The sequence below is a fragment of the Protomyctophum parallelum genome (genome assembly GCF_964188405.1).
Source record: "Protomyctophum parallelum genome assembly, chromosome: 5".
Taxonomy (NCBI): domain Eukaryota; kingdom Metazoa; phylum Chordata; class Actinopteri; order Myctophiformes; family Myctophidae; genus Protomyctophum; species Protomyctophum parallelum.
Genome location: NC_139702.1, coordinates 34,701,895 through 34,718,321, shown reverse-complemented (window position 1 = coordinate 34,718,321; position 16,427 = coordinate 34,701,895).

Sequence of the window (16,427 nt, the reverse complement as noted above, 5' to 3'; positions counted from 1 at the left end):
CAGAACCCAGAGGTGTGACATTGACAGGGCCTGTTGGTGTGAAATCGTATGAATCCATGCAGGACACCTTTCTTCAAGTGCCATTCCCTTTAAGCGCATGCTTAAAGTGAATGGCACATCGAGTGGAAAATCGAGTGCAAAGCAACATGCAAAGTGAGTTTAACATTGTTTAACGTTGTTTAATGCAATCAGATATGACTTTTATGTTTGGATGTAGGGGTTGTCAAGGCCAGAAAGTAGTTTTTTGCCACTCAGCAGGCATTCCTGCGTAACTTCCGGATTGATGATGATGTCACGTGCATAGCCTCTATAGCTCACAACAAGGTGCTCTGCAGCGGTAAAGGGCCTGCATGTCCATTGCCCACCACAGTGTTATGAGGTGACGAAAGTTTGTCCTGATTTTGATGGCAAAGAATCATCTGGCAAAAGGAGTGTCAGGGTTTGAGAAACAACAACGTGTTAACAATCGTGAAAAACTGTTATATGTCAGAAATCGATTTGGATATTTACGCTTGTAGGGCAGGTATTATCTGCCATGCCCTACAAGCCAAACAGAAATTTATTGCTGTTTACAATTCTGACTAATAAAGTATTCAACCAAAAATCGTGACAGCCCTAAACAGCAGTGCAAACCTATTTATAACCACACGTAACGTTTGGAGGATTTACACTTGCAGTGACACGGCATCACACACGATCACGTTTCCCTGCGTGTGCGTGTTAGCTTCTAGCTACCGTCAGTCTGTCTGTCCTTGACATAAATATCTCAAATCAAATCAAAGTTACAACTCTCATCTCGCATAATCCCTGCTTCCACCACGCACCTTTATCCTCACGTTCACCCTCTCCCTCCCTCTTATCCTCTCTTCACCGCCCTGCAGTACTCCCGCTCTCTCGCTCTCTCATCTTCACTCTTATCCTCTCTTCACCCTATATCCACTCCTCCACTCTCTCTTATCCCCTTTCCCACGCTCTGTCCTTCCTCTCCCCCCCCCCCCCTCTCTCTCTCTCTCTCTCTACCTGTGTCCTGTCCCCTCCAGATGATAATGATCGCCATGGAAACCCTGTAATCCTCTCCTCTCTTCTCTTCTTCAGATTAGAAAAGAGAGAGGGATGATGAGACACCCGAGACAGAGGGATGACAACAGAGATGGTGTAACAGTAGGGATAAACACCAGTTGTTGTACAGATTCTGCAAGAATGGAGAGAGAGAGAGAGAGAGAGAGAGAGAGAGAGAGAGAGTGAGAGAGAGATGAAGCATTCAGTGTCAGTGCTTACACTGTAAAATCCACTGCTTTAAACCACTTCACATTTTGTTCCTTTTCTCGCTTCCATCAATTTCTAATGTTGTTATTTGTTTGTGTGTTTGTATGTATGTATGTATGTATGTAGGTAAATGGGCCAAAGTTAGCCAACGCTATAATTCCCATCCTGAGCAGGCTCTTAAAAATGATGATAAAACTATCCATACAAAAACACATAATTATACAATACAAGGACAAATAAACATGGGACAGAACAAGCGCAGAGTGATGTGAGACGTGACGCCACCTTGAAGTCATGGAGATTGTGCTGTTCTGTTTAGTATTTTTGTCACATGAATTTAGAATCTTGAGAAAGGCCGGAGGAGCGAAACGTTGTTGTATTTAAGTTGAAATAAAAAGGACGGGGGAGCAGAATTTATATCGAGTGCGGATATTCCACTTTTTTCTTCATTTCGTCACTTTTTGGGTCCAGCACCGTATTCGGAAGCTGGGATGTGCATATCGTTTTCCCTCTTTATGTAGAATCTAAAACATAATATTTGATATTATATTTGATTGAAGTTAATAGGGGATCCAGACGTATAACAGCAGAACTTTTCTATCAAACTGTCTGTTTATAAACTTAAACTTATAAACTTTTTTATAAACTTTAACTTATAAACAACACAACTCTTATTGTGTAATCCTGCCAAGTGTCTTGGATTCAATCATATAGTCCAGTGGTTTTCAACCCTTTTCATATCAAGGTCCATTAGGCCTATATATTCTGCGAGCCAAACAGAGTTCCTGTTTCTACCAAAAAAGAGAGAAAAAAAGAAACAGCAGGTGGTGGTGGTGGTGCCCACAGAGGCAAAAACAAACCAAACGGGTTCCCAGATCGGGGTTCATGTGGTTAATTGAACTGTGAAAGGAACCCTTTGTTGTCACTCTCATGGCTTAAATTGACACTCAGGATGTCATGTCACGTCATCTCCCTCGGGTGGAAACCTCATATTTGCATGACTGTTACTTTTCAGGATTCAAATTGAAAAGCATCAAAAGTTGCATATCTACAACCAGCTCAAAATGCATCGCCTTGCGCTGCGTTTCGAGCTCGTAGATCTGCAATTAGTGATGCTTTTGTGTGATGCTGTAGAATGATCAAGTAATAAGGCCTTAAATTTACGAAAAAAACAGCGACAAAAAACACCACAAGTTAGAATATGGAGATAAGAGGCTTCTGCCCGCCAGCGACGACATACTTCACAGTACACACTTCAAACACACTCCATCATCACCTCTGTCTGACTCTGAATAGAACATGGTCTGAACAGAGAGAGAGAGAGAGTGTGTGTGGGGGTGTGTACTCTTCTTCTTAACAGTCGGTCCATTGATTGCAGAGATCCCCTGTTCTCTCTCTCTCTCCCCCCCACACTCTCTCTCTCTCTCTCGCCCTGCACTTTCTCCTTCACCTCATCCCTTCTTTCTTCACCCTCTCTCACTTTATTTCTCTCTCATTTCTGTCTGTCTGTCTGTCTGTCTGTCTGTCTGTCTGTCTGTCTGTCTGTCTGTCTGTCTGTCTGTCTTCTGGGCTAATCACACTGAGTACTATAACTATAAAAGTTTTAAAAAGTCAAGTGGATGGCAGAGCTCACACCAACAAAACAATTGTGATTTTTATAATAATGAGGTGAAAATAAAGCGGGGTGGGAAAAGAAAGCAGAGAACAATTTATAATATATAAATCCTAATTGGCTTGGATTATTATATATTTTTTATATTGCGTTATTTATGGTTGTATACTCTACTTCGGAAGTCCAATAGGATCGCTCACAGGGTTGCGGAAGAGCTCCCTCTATCGTAAACACCGAAACACCACATGACGAACATCATTATGGTGGTCTGTGCCTTGTGAGGTTTGAAATGACGAAAATGATTTGTCAATGGCAGTGAATGAGTTAACTCTCGCTCCCGGCCTCTCTTTCTCCCTCTCTGTCCCGTGAACTTTCTCATCCCCTCTTCTGCCCCCCCCCCCCCTCTCTCTCCGTCTCTCTCTGCCACTCACTCACTCTTTCATCCTTATGAACAGTAATTTAGAGTACAGTATATACGGCGTGTTCTTATTGAAAGTGTGCTTTTGAGAAACTGCACTAAACTCAGAAACAACAAGGAAAGGAGAGGTAAGAACATACAGAACAAACACTCTGTGAGGGTTAGGCACTTTGATGTGGGCTGAGCTGCTTTTCCACTGACATGCTGTTTTAAGTCTTAAGTGACTTTTGGACCGTTCCGTACACTAAATGGTTTTAAGTTACATAGGGAGAGAAGAGAGAGAGAGAGAGAGAGAGAGAGAGAGAGAGAGACAGAGAGAGAGAGAGAGAGAGAGAGAGAGGGAGGGGGGGGGGCTGCTGGGATGTAAAGTTAATGTAAAACGTAAAGTGCTGTCCCAGTGTTTCGATAAAGTTTTGGTTTATTACATTTCTCCTCCCTCCCTCCCTCCCTGCTCGCTCGTCTATCTCTCCACCCACCCCATCTCTCTGGTTGCAGGTAGCAGCACCCATGGGCCCGCACACAAAGCCCCGATTGTGTGTGTGTGTGTGTGTGTGTGTGTGTGTGTGTGTGTGTGTGTGTGTGTGTGTGTGTGTGTGTGTGTGTGTGTGTGTGTGTGTGTGTGTGTGTGTGTGTGTGTGTGTGTGTGTGTGTGTGTGTGTGTGTGTGTGTGTGTGTGTGTGTGTGTGTGTGTGCGTGTGTGTGCGTTGTGTGTGTGTGGCCTGAAATGCACACGGTGGACAGATTGCAACCGAGGAGACGGAGTGAAGAAAGATGGAGAGGAGAGGAGAGGAGAGGAGAGGAGAGGAGAGGAGAGGAGAGGAGAGGAGAGGAGAGGAGAGGAGAGGAGAGGAGAGGAGAGGAGAGGAGAGGAGAGGAGAGGAGAGGAGAGGAGAGGAGAGGAGAGGAGAGGAGAGGAGAGGAGAGGAGAGGAGAGGAGAGGAGAGGAGAGGAGAGGAGAGGAGAGGAGAGGAGAGGAGTTAGTAACAACATCAACAGATACTAAAACAGAGTGCTGAACTAACTGATTTAGGTATTTGAGTTAGGTAGAAATATTCAGAATGCAGTTATTCAAAGCAGGGTCCAAGGACACTCATGGTTATACAAGTTATACAATGAAATGGATTCACTAATGAGAGAGCTACGTATATGTCACTTATATGTATCCTACTTTGAAACGCTGAGGAAGGCCCTTGAAATGAACCACTGGGATAATCATATCTATTATTTATACTGAAATATGATGCATTCCATAAGGATGTAGATGATAAGAGCCATGCTCAGACTTGACCCAACCGTTTTGGAACTTCACAGCATTATGTAAATCTGAAAGACTGAAGTTCAGAGAAACATAAGTCCTTTGAACATTATTTTCATGCTTTCTCAGCTCAAAAATAATATTTATACTTGGAATTGATATATTTAGTTAATGCTTTATCCAGAGGTGACAAATTAATGATGACAAAATGTGTTAAACAAATAATAATACATGCTTATAATCTTAAAATTATACAATGTTTACTTCACAAGCTCAAATTTAGCTTATTTATTAATTAATTGAATTATACATTTTATATTTTTCTTATGTTAAATTCAGCACCGATGTGAGTGTGAAAGGTCACAGATATAGGAACAGCTGCCGCCTGTATTGTTTTAACAGAACAGCGACCAATAAAACACCCCACAAAAAACGTGACAAAAGCTTCCTTTGTTCTCACCGACTGCTGCTAATGTTGCCTTAGTGTCAGTCTGTACACTACTTCACTTTGTACAGGATTTACAGAGAAACAAACGCATTGCAGCTTGAATTTAAAAAAAGAAGCCGGAAAAAAGTTAACTTTGGTTAATGTTGATACATTGTCTATCTATTTTTGGAATCTGTACAGTAGCAAATCTGTGGGAATCTGTAGAGTAGGAAGATGGAGGAAAGTCTTGCAGGCAGAATGCATGACATACTGTATGACAAGTTGCATTTTTGATCCAAGGAATCCAATGTAAAAACATGTTTTGTGTTCCCAATCAGCCTGCCTGAGATTGAATAGTGAAAAAGAAAACTCATCTGTCAGTAGAGTTATAGGTGAGGCGATGAATGCCTGAAGAAGCTCTATTTGACCAAATAATTGGTATATAATAAAAGAAAAAGAAAAAGGGAAAAAAAGAAAGAAAAAAAAGAAAAACCCTCAAGAACCAGATTTTTGCACAGCTCTGAGAGTGCAGAGGTTGTCTTTGTTTGGCCTGCCGGAGATAGAAACGCCAATATTTGTTTGGGTGGGAATAATGCCTTCTTTTCCCATGCTGGGTCGCATAATTGTAAACATTTCAGTAATTCTTATCAATAATTAAAATGGGCTGAGAGACAATACATGAGCAAAAGAAGGGCTTGCAAACTCACCTATCGACAGCAAGAAAATTAACTAGCGACGTTTCGGAATATTCTTCCACCAAGAAGAAGACAAGGCCGAAACGTTGCAAAAATACAAGTTTGGGAGCAGCCAAAGTGTGAGTTGCGAACTCCTTCTTTCGCTTATGATTTTGCAGCATTGCAGCTCAGCAGCAACACAGGAAGGATGTTGTGCATTTATTTTTATTTTGTGTCTTTGGGTGAGAAGAGTAAACACAGCCTCTCTGTGTGTGTTAGTCCTCACATCTGTTGGGCAACAATCAGCCAATCAGGGCAGCTCTGTGAACTTGAACTACATGTCAGTCAAATCTGTGCATGCATGACTGACAGACTGGAGTGGTTGGAGTCGCCTTTTGTTGCTCACAGTTGCTGAAAGCCGGCGTTAACTTTTCACAGCATTCAAGGAAAACTACCGAATAATCTCTGTTGGGAGGAAACTTCCATGTCCAAAGCTGTACATTTTCAGGATTCAAATTAAAAAGTATCGAAAGTAGCACATCTACAAGCTATCTACAAGCTAAAAAGCAAAGAAATAATAATAAAAAAACGCTGTTGTACGATCAAGTATAGTGCATTATTTATGAAGAAACTCAATAAGTTAGAATATGGAGATAAGAGGTTTCTGCCCGACAGCAAACAAATGTAATGAAGCCCCAGGACCAGTAAATAAATAAAATAAGAGTGAGCAAAGATGGTCAAGACGGATCATGTGCATTTGAAGACAGCAGCCCCCAGCCTGCTCTATTTTCTTTTGGACAGCTAACAAAGTTATTTTATTTACCCCGAACAACCAACAACAATAACTTCATAGTCTTGTCACATTATACATCTAGTTTGATAGTAATAGGCTAGTTGGAGACGGCAGGAAAAGCAGGGCGTGGTACTAGGCAGCATTGATGGATGTAGCGGCGGTCGCTAATTTAACTTTCAAAATCTAGCTTGCGCTAATTCCTTGCAAAGTTGCCGACAACAACATTTAAGACATGAATAAGTGGATGTTTTGTTTGGTGGTAATGCACAGTAATATATCCATGTCATCAGATGTCTATATCTAACATTTCTGGATCGTGCCAAGTAAAACAAAACAAGCTAGCCTCTAATGTTTGACAACTAATGGCCTATTCATAGTCCAGTTTTAGATGATAAGGTGACCACTGAAACGGTGGCTAGTAAAAATAGAGAGAGCTTACCACCGCGGCATGATGTCATGTCGTTTTTGGTGGTCACCATATCACCTAATATTGGAATATGAATATAATATAATAGGCCTTAATTTGGATCTGGAACAGGAGTTACTGGATCCCAACAGTGGAGGAACCGGTTTCATCACATTTGGAACGGTTTCTGGAACCGCTTTTCATCACACTGTCAGAGCTGGTATGTTGACTTCACGTCTGCTACAATTACAATACCAGTGGTTCTCACACCATCTGGACCACCATAACTCAGAGTGTACACATGGAACCAAATTAACCTCTAAAGATCAATTTAGAACTCCCTCAAGGAATGGTTAATTCGTTAAAGATGGAGTGCTGTGATTTTTGTACTTTTTCCTGTTTTGTATGTGTCTATGGAGTTAACATTACTCTAATAGAGCCCCAGGTGTGGTGTGGTCATAATATTCGAAAATGTCTTCCCTGTACATGTTTTGGTTTCCCCCTGAAAGCTGAAAGCATTTGAGTCAAAATCCCCAATCAAAATACCACCACTAACCTCAAACCATTGGTGCTCAGTCATGTAAGGGAATAATGTACAGGAGAGAGAAACACATGATGTAAAAAAGGCACAACTAATCCAGTCTGTATTTTCTATATAGCCAAAAAGGCTATATACTGTATAGTTCCCATGATGTTCTTTTGCTATTTGTAGGAATGAGTTTATTGATTATATCTTTCCGTACGTCTCTGCTCTGTTAAGCACACATTTGCACTCAAAGAATGGAAATTGAAATTATGGTCTTTTTGTTTGGTCTGATGGTTTTTTGTTTTATACTTTCACAGATAGCTAAATGGTCATGTACTGTATAATATATATATTATATGTCAGCCAGAGGCCTTGTATCTCCATATTTACACTTTTTCATACTACAGTGTCATACAAAAGTAGCGAAAAAACCTTTTGAGTTTGTAGATCTGCTATTTTTGCTACTTTTGAATCGGAATCCTGAAAAGTAACAGTTTTGGACATATGAGATTTCCACCTGACAGCAAAAATTAAAAATAAAAATAATGAATGAATGAATGAATGAATGAATCAATCAATCAATCAATCAATCAATCAATCAATCAATCAAATATTTCCATTATGTTTTTTCTTTCATAAGAATTGTCCCCAGCTTACCCTTTGGAGCTGGAGTTTCCCGCTGTAAGACTATACAGTACAGTGTAACATGAGAGACCTGTCATTTTCAGCAGTCAGCAGTGAAGCCTCATAAAGGTCAAAGTCTGAGCCGTTGTAACAGCCCTAATGGATTTAAAAGATACTTCAAAATGTCAAGAATGAGCCTATACTGTATAACTGAGCCACCAAATGTGCTCCACCGCCACATTTGGTGGCGGTGGAGAAAGAAAGGAAAGAAAGAAAGAAATGGATGAAGGAAGTGACTAAAGGTCAATTTCTAAATACTCCATCATATGCTAAACTATGACTGGTGGACAGATCCTGACACTCAAGCTCTCAGTAATGTGACAGCCATGTAATGCTAAATGATTATCTGGACCGGGAAGAGGTCACAACCTCAGCTTTACTGTAAGAAGTTAAACATTAGAGGGGCGATCTAAGAGAGAGAGAGAGAGAGAGAGAGAGAGAGAGAGAGAGAGAGAGAGAGAGAGAGAGAGAGAGAGAGAGAGAGAGAGAGAGAGAGAGAGAGAGAGAGAGAGAGAGAGAGAGAGAGAGACAGGTGGTGTGAAAAACAACTGTCGGCACAGCCGACACACTGTCTCACAACAACGAATGGATGCGGGGCCTAAATCCAGCGTCAGTATGAAAGGAACAAATAGAGAGGGAGAGAGGGAAAGAGAAAGAGAGAGAAAAAGAAAAAGGAGAGAAAGACAAAGAGAAAGAGGACCATAAGGAAAACAACAGGACGGCGGTTGAAGCATCTCTTCCCGTCACGTCGTCGGCTCATTTAGACAAAGTACGAGCAGCCGGTGTGAAGAGCTCCGGTGTGATAAAATGTCCCCGCCGAGGTATTTGTTTTCTTATACAGCCAGGTACGAAAGCTCTCCACCAACCAAGCAACTCCCCAGAGGACCTGGCACATATATCGCCGCTGTCAGGAGGAGAACCACGTATGTCCCAAAACCCTTACCTTTTTATTATTATTAAATAAAAGTGGGGAAAATAGCCAACCTACAAGTTGTGAGCTTCTAGATCTATTACTTTCACTACATTGGTGTGACAATCCTTTATGATGAAAAGTAATTTATGCAAAAACATAAAAATAAAAAAGGATGTTGGACATACAAGGTTTCTGACCATTATGCAAATGAAAATATTACACACTGGTACGAGATGTGTTTTAATAATATGCATCTATTAATAGAACTAACGCCATACACACACACACACACACACACACACACACACACACACACACACACACACACACACACACACACACACACACACACACACACACACACACACACACACACACACACACACACACACACACACACACTCGTTTTCTTAACATTACGGTGCTAGGAAGAAATTAATACAAAATGACAATCTCAAACAGATAAATAGATGAAATTATTCAAGTGTATTTCCGGCCTGAGTGAAAAAATAGAGCATCCGGTCGTCCGTGATCTGTTCTGTTCTCTCTCTCTCTCTCTCTCTCTCTCTCTCTCTCTCTCTCTCTCTCTCTCCTCGTTTCTCTTGAAACGTTTTTTTCTCACACTGCGAAACTGACTGCGTCTTGATGTTCTGCACCTGGTGTGTGCGTGTGTGTGTGTGTGTGTGTACGTGTGTGTGTGTGTGTGTGTGTGTGTGCATAGCCAGTAAAGTTTGACATGTCAAGGAGTTCTGTGAGTCTCCCTCTCTGACGCACGCACGCACGCACACACGCACGCAGAAGTGTGTAAGTGTGTACTGATTCTATCAGTAGCTGTCACTCAGGCGTTTTGACGGGCGACTCTGCCGGCGTATCGGGTGACGGCTCGGTGTAAACATCCATCTCGGCTAGCCAATCAGGGGTTAGCGTTGGGTCAAGCCCCAGGGGGAAGCCCGCCCCCGGCGAGGATAGAGGCAGGAAGTCTCTGTACCTAACCTCACCCGTCAATCACAGGTAGAGCTAGCGTGTGTGTGGCAGAGAGAGAGAGAGAGAGAGAGAGAGAGAGAGAGAGAGAGAGAGATGTCGTGTATGGCAATGGTGTGTGTGTGTGCGTGCGTGCGTGCGTGAGAAAGTGCATTTGTGGGACGCTGTAGTTTGATCAAGTAGGGTGTTCATTTTGGAAAAAAACACAAATAAAAGTTCAAATATGGAGATACGAGGTTTCTGCCCTGGCAGCATATCTTCCCATATCTTTAAATAAACACACATTCTAGGCCTGGGTTCCATGGTGTCTTATGTTTCTGTGCTTCTAAGAGCAGCATTCTCACTATAGGACCCAGAGAGAGATGAGATAATTTGTCCGCGGTGGGGACTATACGATTATTTTCTCTTCTCCATTTAAAACAGAGCGAAATGAAAGGGGTCCATTATAGCGTCGGAGCTCAGGGACAGCAATTCCGGTTGAGTTACATGTCCAAGAAGTTTAAGGTTGGCCAACGGCTTTGATGCAAGAAGTACTCCATTTCTTTTTCCTCGTGTGAAAGTTGCAATACCACAGTGTAGAAACACGGCTGTAAGAGCAGTATTGAACAATGAAAATGTTACCCGAGTAAAACTACCTAAGTATTGGCTTTGAAAAATATTTCCAGTATACTGCATTAGGTGCACTCATGCAGAATGTTCCATTTCACATATTTAAAAATGTCTAAAATAGCTGATGTGACATATTGTGTGAGCATGTAGATCAGCTATAGGCCTATAAGTAAGTATTGATGGAATTATAAGTATATAATAATATGAATCTAAAGTACCTAAAGCTAGCTGTTAAAGTATTTGTCTCTGAGATGTAATGGATACTTCAACACCACCCATTGGTTTCCAACTGTTTCTTCAAAAGAAAGATTTCCCCATCTCTTTTGTACATTATAGTGTTTAGTGTTGATGACATGCATTGTTATTATTATTATTATTATTTCATAATTATTATTCAAGTTGATTAATATGTAATACATAGGACCAGAATGGAAACAAGTCCCAGGAATCTTTTGTGTTATTTATTTTAGCCTTAATGTCTTACTGTACCACATTTCGAATAAAGTATTCAATCAATCAAAAACCTCATAATTGTACTTACATACAGTACTTTTAGTGAAAGAATTTAGTTACAGTCCACCAGCACTCAACACATTTAAGGGTTATTGGGTTAGAGAGTACGGAGTAGAGGCTAAGACTCAGGGAATTCCGTCAGGAGATGGCTGTGAGCTCAGCCAGGATCCTTTTACGGCCGACAGGCCGGATCGGGTTTTTGGACTTTCTCTGGAAGAGATCTTATCCCTGTCACAGGCCATCTCAACGGAGGACACAAGCCCACATGTGTGAGAGGTCTGACAGCCATGGGGCGGATCTGATCTGATCTGGGCTGGGCTGGGAGAGGGAGGTCAAAAAATCAGGTTTCATTTAAAACACAAAAACGCATTAGACGAGACCTCTGAGACGGAGAGAAAGAGAGGGAGGCAAAGAAAGAAAGAAAGAAAGGTTTTATACATATTGAACCACTGAAAAGTATTAACAAGAGCTTATGACTAAATAATAACTACACTGAATCCATTGGAACAGATGTTATGTGTTCCATTTTGTTGCTGTTGGGCAGAATTTTTACTTTTTGTATTTTTTCGTCAACTATAACGCCCTACTGATCATATAATACAGCATCAAATGTAGCAGATCGACAAGCTCGAAGTGTGGTTTTTAAGCTTATAGACATGCTATACTTTTGCCATTTTTGAACTTGAATCGTGAAAAGTAACAGTTTTGGACATACGAGGTTCCCACCTGACAGAGACGATATGCACTTAGCCATCGGTCTCACGTTAAAAACGACACTCCCGGTGAACACGCAGGCACAGAGTTCAGCCTCCTTGCTTAAGGGCACGTCAGCTGCGATGGGGATTGAACTCGGGGTCTCGGCTCTCCTCCCCCCCTATAGCATTCAAACGTAACATATGGAGGAATTAGAGCTACGAGCGAGAGATTTGTCTCGCTCCACTGGCCGTTCTCTACGTCCTGCAGGAACGCCAGCCCGCTCCTGGCGGAGAGAAACATGCTGTCGTAAGTCAATCTAAAGTGATCTCCGAGGTCCCCCTTCTAATGTTTTCACATGAAACCCGAGGTGCCGACCTCCTCCCCTGCAGTCCACACACCACTACGCCCATGGCATGTCAACATCTGAGAGCCATGAAGCCTAATTTAGTCTCTGTAGGACCATAGTTGTCTGCCGTTGGCTGACAAGAACTGACATCATCGGAATCCGATTTATTGTCACACGCATCACAGCTTTATAGGCATGCCATGAGCTCCATGGCCTTTTAGCCATTATTTTCAGAACGAAAAAACAGAATCAAACAGTATCGATGAAATAAAACCAGCTACAGCATGTACAGGAGGTTATACTGACGTTGAAATAAAAATAATAAGTCTTCTGAAAGAATATATAATATTCAAAGATTTTTTAGTGAATGTTTCCTCCAGAATAGTGATGCTGCAGTTCAAGGTTAAAAGTCATTTTCAATCTGTCCTAGTGGAAACGAGTATTCCTTGTGACATACTGTACTGTATCTGACATAAAAGTGAGGTGCTAAAGTAACAATATAATTTGCTGGTGCCGTGGATTAAAAAGTTCTTTACAGAGGTTCCTCCAGGCACACTGCATATGATACCCTTTCTTTCTTTCTTTCTTTCTTTCTTTCTTTCTTTCTTTCTTTCTTTCTTTCTTTCTTTCTTTCCTTGCTTTGCTCTTTGTCCTTGGAGTCCTCTCTTCCAGAACACACTATACATGAACAGTGATTGATTGTCCTCACAGCTTCTCCTCTCACATTAAAACATATAGACGCTATGCTTCCTCTCTCTCTCTGTCTCTCTCTCTTCACCGCTGGACACAGGGGTCTATCTGCCGTGCCGCACACAGCGCAAACATCTGTCAACATCTGTCAGTGGGACCCTGGCCACTGGGCCCCTAACGTGGACACGCCATGCTCAGTGCACAGCCCCTAGGCCTCCACCTATATAGTGACAGCTGTGACCACGATGACACACATATGCCTCTGCACTATACAATTGCATTTGTATAGCACTTGATTCAATCCAGAACCCAAAAGGTTATTTCAATATTAATGTAACTAGTACATCTGCAGAGGTGGGAGGAGGTCTCTCTAGTCTTCCATTGAGACCTTTAGATCCTGGTGTTGGTTTACGATAGCATCCTATGAACGGACGTACTATATGTACAAATGTACAGATGTGCGTGCCTACACAATCGTCTCTGTTGGGTGGGAACCTTGTATGTCTGAAACCGTGTCTTTTTTATTGATATTTTTACGATCGGGGGACATATGGAAACTTATGGACATATGGAAACTTATGGACATATGGAAAACATAATTGCCTCCGTCTTGTACGAGGAATAAAACAACATACATGATGCTTTCACATTCATAAAAATACAGTCCCTTGGGTAGAGAAAGATGCGTTTTGAGAGGTCTCAGTTAGAAACGCATCAAATCAAAATGCAAATGTGCTAACAGAGCTAAACACTTCAAGAAGCGTGTGATAACATTACTGTAATTAAAACAAAACACGAACTAAGTACAACAGTTGTGCATTCACTGCATTGCATTCACACATACAGTACTATAAAATCATCTCTACCAGGGGGAAACCTCATGTCCAAAACTGTTACTTTTTCAGGATTCAAATAAAAGCAAATAGCAAACGTGTATACGAGCTTGTAGATCTGCTACTTTTGACACTTTTGTATGACGCTGTAGTATCAATCAATCAATCAAACAATCAACAAATCAATTAATCAATCAATCAATCAAGTAGGGCATTCATTTACAAAAAGAATAACACATAAAGCATGCGTTAAAGACAATAAACTATATGACCATATGATGATCTGAATTTTGTGTGCATAATTATTTCAGAAACAAGACTCACGTTAACCAACTAAACTATTATGCTAATGAAAATAAGCAAACTGCAAGCTCACGACGTATTGACACGTTGTGCGTACAGGACGGACAATCAATTGGCACAATGACTAAATTCGGGAGAAAAAGGGGTTCAAATCAGCAACAAAAACAACGTTAGCAAGCAATAGTGAAATTAAACTGTTCCTCATTTTGCTGTTGGCCCCCTGGAAATCCCTCCAAGACCCCTGGGGGGACCCCGGACCTCATATTGCCTATACTGCCATTGTGCACAAGAAATTGCTGAAATTGCTAGAAGGCTCTCGCCTCTAGGTGTAAAAAAAAACAAAACAGAAATGCACTGAAAAAGGGACTGTTTTGTCAAGGTAACCCATTTGGGGGCCTTTCTTTCACTGCTACCTGGATGAAGTTATTTTGCATAATTATTTCCTCTCTTGTTCGTCTGTGTTATTAGAGTCTTTTTGTGTGTGTGAATTCCACCGCCGGTTGGTTAATCATCACCACAACTGTGTTATCTCTGCCATGTACAGAGACGTCATGAACAAAGCAGGTGGATTCCTAGCTCTCTGCTAGGATGCTGGCTTCTATTCATCCCTGTCTCTCTCTCTTTTTGTTGCAATGGTTGTATCATCACGGGACCGACGGTACACACAGTCAAGCTCTAGTAGTGTTCCTTTTGGGTAAAGTATCAAGTCGGTACTGTATGCAGCATGTCCTGTTGTATTCAAATGTATAACATTTGAAAATAGCACATCTACAAGCTCACTATGCATTGCATCACGACACATTGTGAGCTTGTAGATCGGGTATTTTGAAATGGCCGAAATGTATATAGGGCTGAAGTGGTTCATGTTTGTTTTGTAATGATAGTAAAAGGTAAAGGTATTGCGAATTGGAAATACTCCAGTAATGTAACAATACCTAAAAATGTTACTAAAGTAGAGTACTTAGTATAAATGTAATGAGTTACTTCCACCCCTGCATTTTTGCAACCTCTCAGAGTCAAGTGAACCTTAGTATTTTTACTGTGTTCAACTCCACTCACATATAGGCTATACCTTTCAGAGCTTGACATGTCATAATATACACTGAAGTGTATGTGCAATACATACACTCTTATTGTATGACTGGTAATCAGCCGGAATATTTCACCCATGGGATCAATACAAGACAAGACTGTCTTCAAAATGAAACCTTGTGTTGATTAATCATAATTACAAGTTAATAGTGCTAAAAGTGTCTCTTATGGAAATAAACAAAAGAACTGACATGGATTCAACTGAAATCCATAGGCTACTTGTCCGAATAGAACTCGTTCCGTCAAGATTTGGCCCAAACATGGGGGGGTTGGGGGGTGGTGATGAGCAAAGTGCCACACTATGATCTTGTAGAACTGCAAAAAAAATTATCTTAAAAACACAAATATTTTTGTGTGCGTGCATGCGTGCGTGCGTGCGTGCGTGCGTGCGTGTGTGCGTGCATCCGTATATACACCAGTAACACGTCACAGGAGGAAGGATGGATGGGGAAGGATCAACATATGGAATGTCAGAACAGGTTCTGACATATATCCATATATGGAGATCTAAGGGATGACATCAGGGATCTCCATTATATGGACTTAACTGCGACAGCAGGTCGCATTTACTATGACATCAGGGTCTCCAAATCTCCATCCCTGATGATGACACATGATGTCTCGAGACCTGACCCAACTGACGGGAAATGCGCGATTCCATAGTGAACTGTAAAGAAAAAAATAAATAATAATAATAATAATAAAGAAAACATTTTTCAATATTTGCTTCTTGAAGCAAATAGCAGAAGACATTTTAACTCGTTGGTAAATAGTAAAAGTACCTCAAAGTGTATTCAAAGCACAGTACTTTAGACTTCGCCACTTTCTGCTGCAGCTGATAAGAATAGTTCTGCGTTCAAACACCACATGAATCCAAATTTTGACAACCTAACAAAGGCGGAAATCCAGCACAGACTCTCTACCCAGTGCCACCGCCCGACATCATCAAACACAACCAAAGCAGAGATAAAACAATTCAAATTAAAATAAACATCTGACAGCTTCATGACACCCCTAAATGTGTCACACTCCGTTTCCAGGATTCCCATCAAAAGACAAAACATATCCAAAAGAAACAGGTGTTCTTCCCACAACGTCCCGATATATTTCAAAGGCATGTCGCGTCCATTTAACGGGACTTCTGTGGTTATTTATAGTGGCGAGCGAGAGGAGGGTTCCGGTCTAATGAGGCGGAGATTCCACAGGAAACTGTGGCTGTCACTGCCGGTACGGGACAACCTTGTATGTTCAAAAACGGTTACGGTTACAAAGACAAAAAAAAAAAAACCTGTGCACTTGAACTTAAGCAGAATTCTAAAATAGCCGCTCAACAAGTTGATCGGCAATTTTTTTGCTACTTTTGTGCAATACTGTGATTTTACTAGGGAAT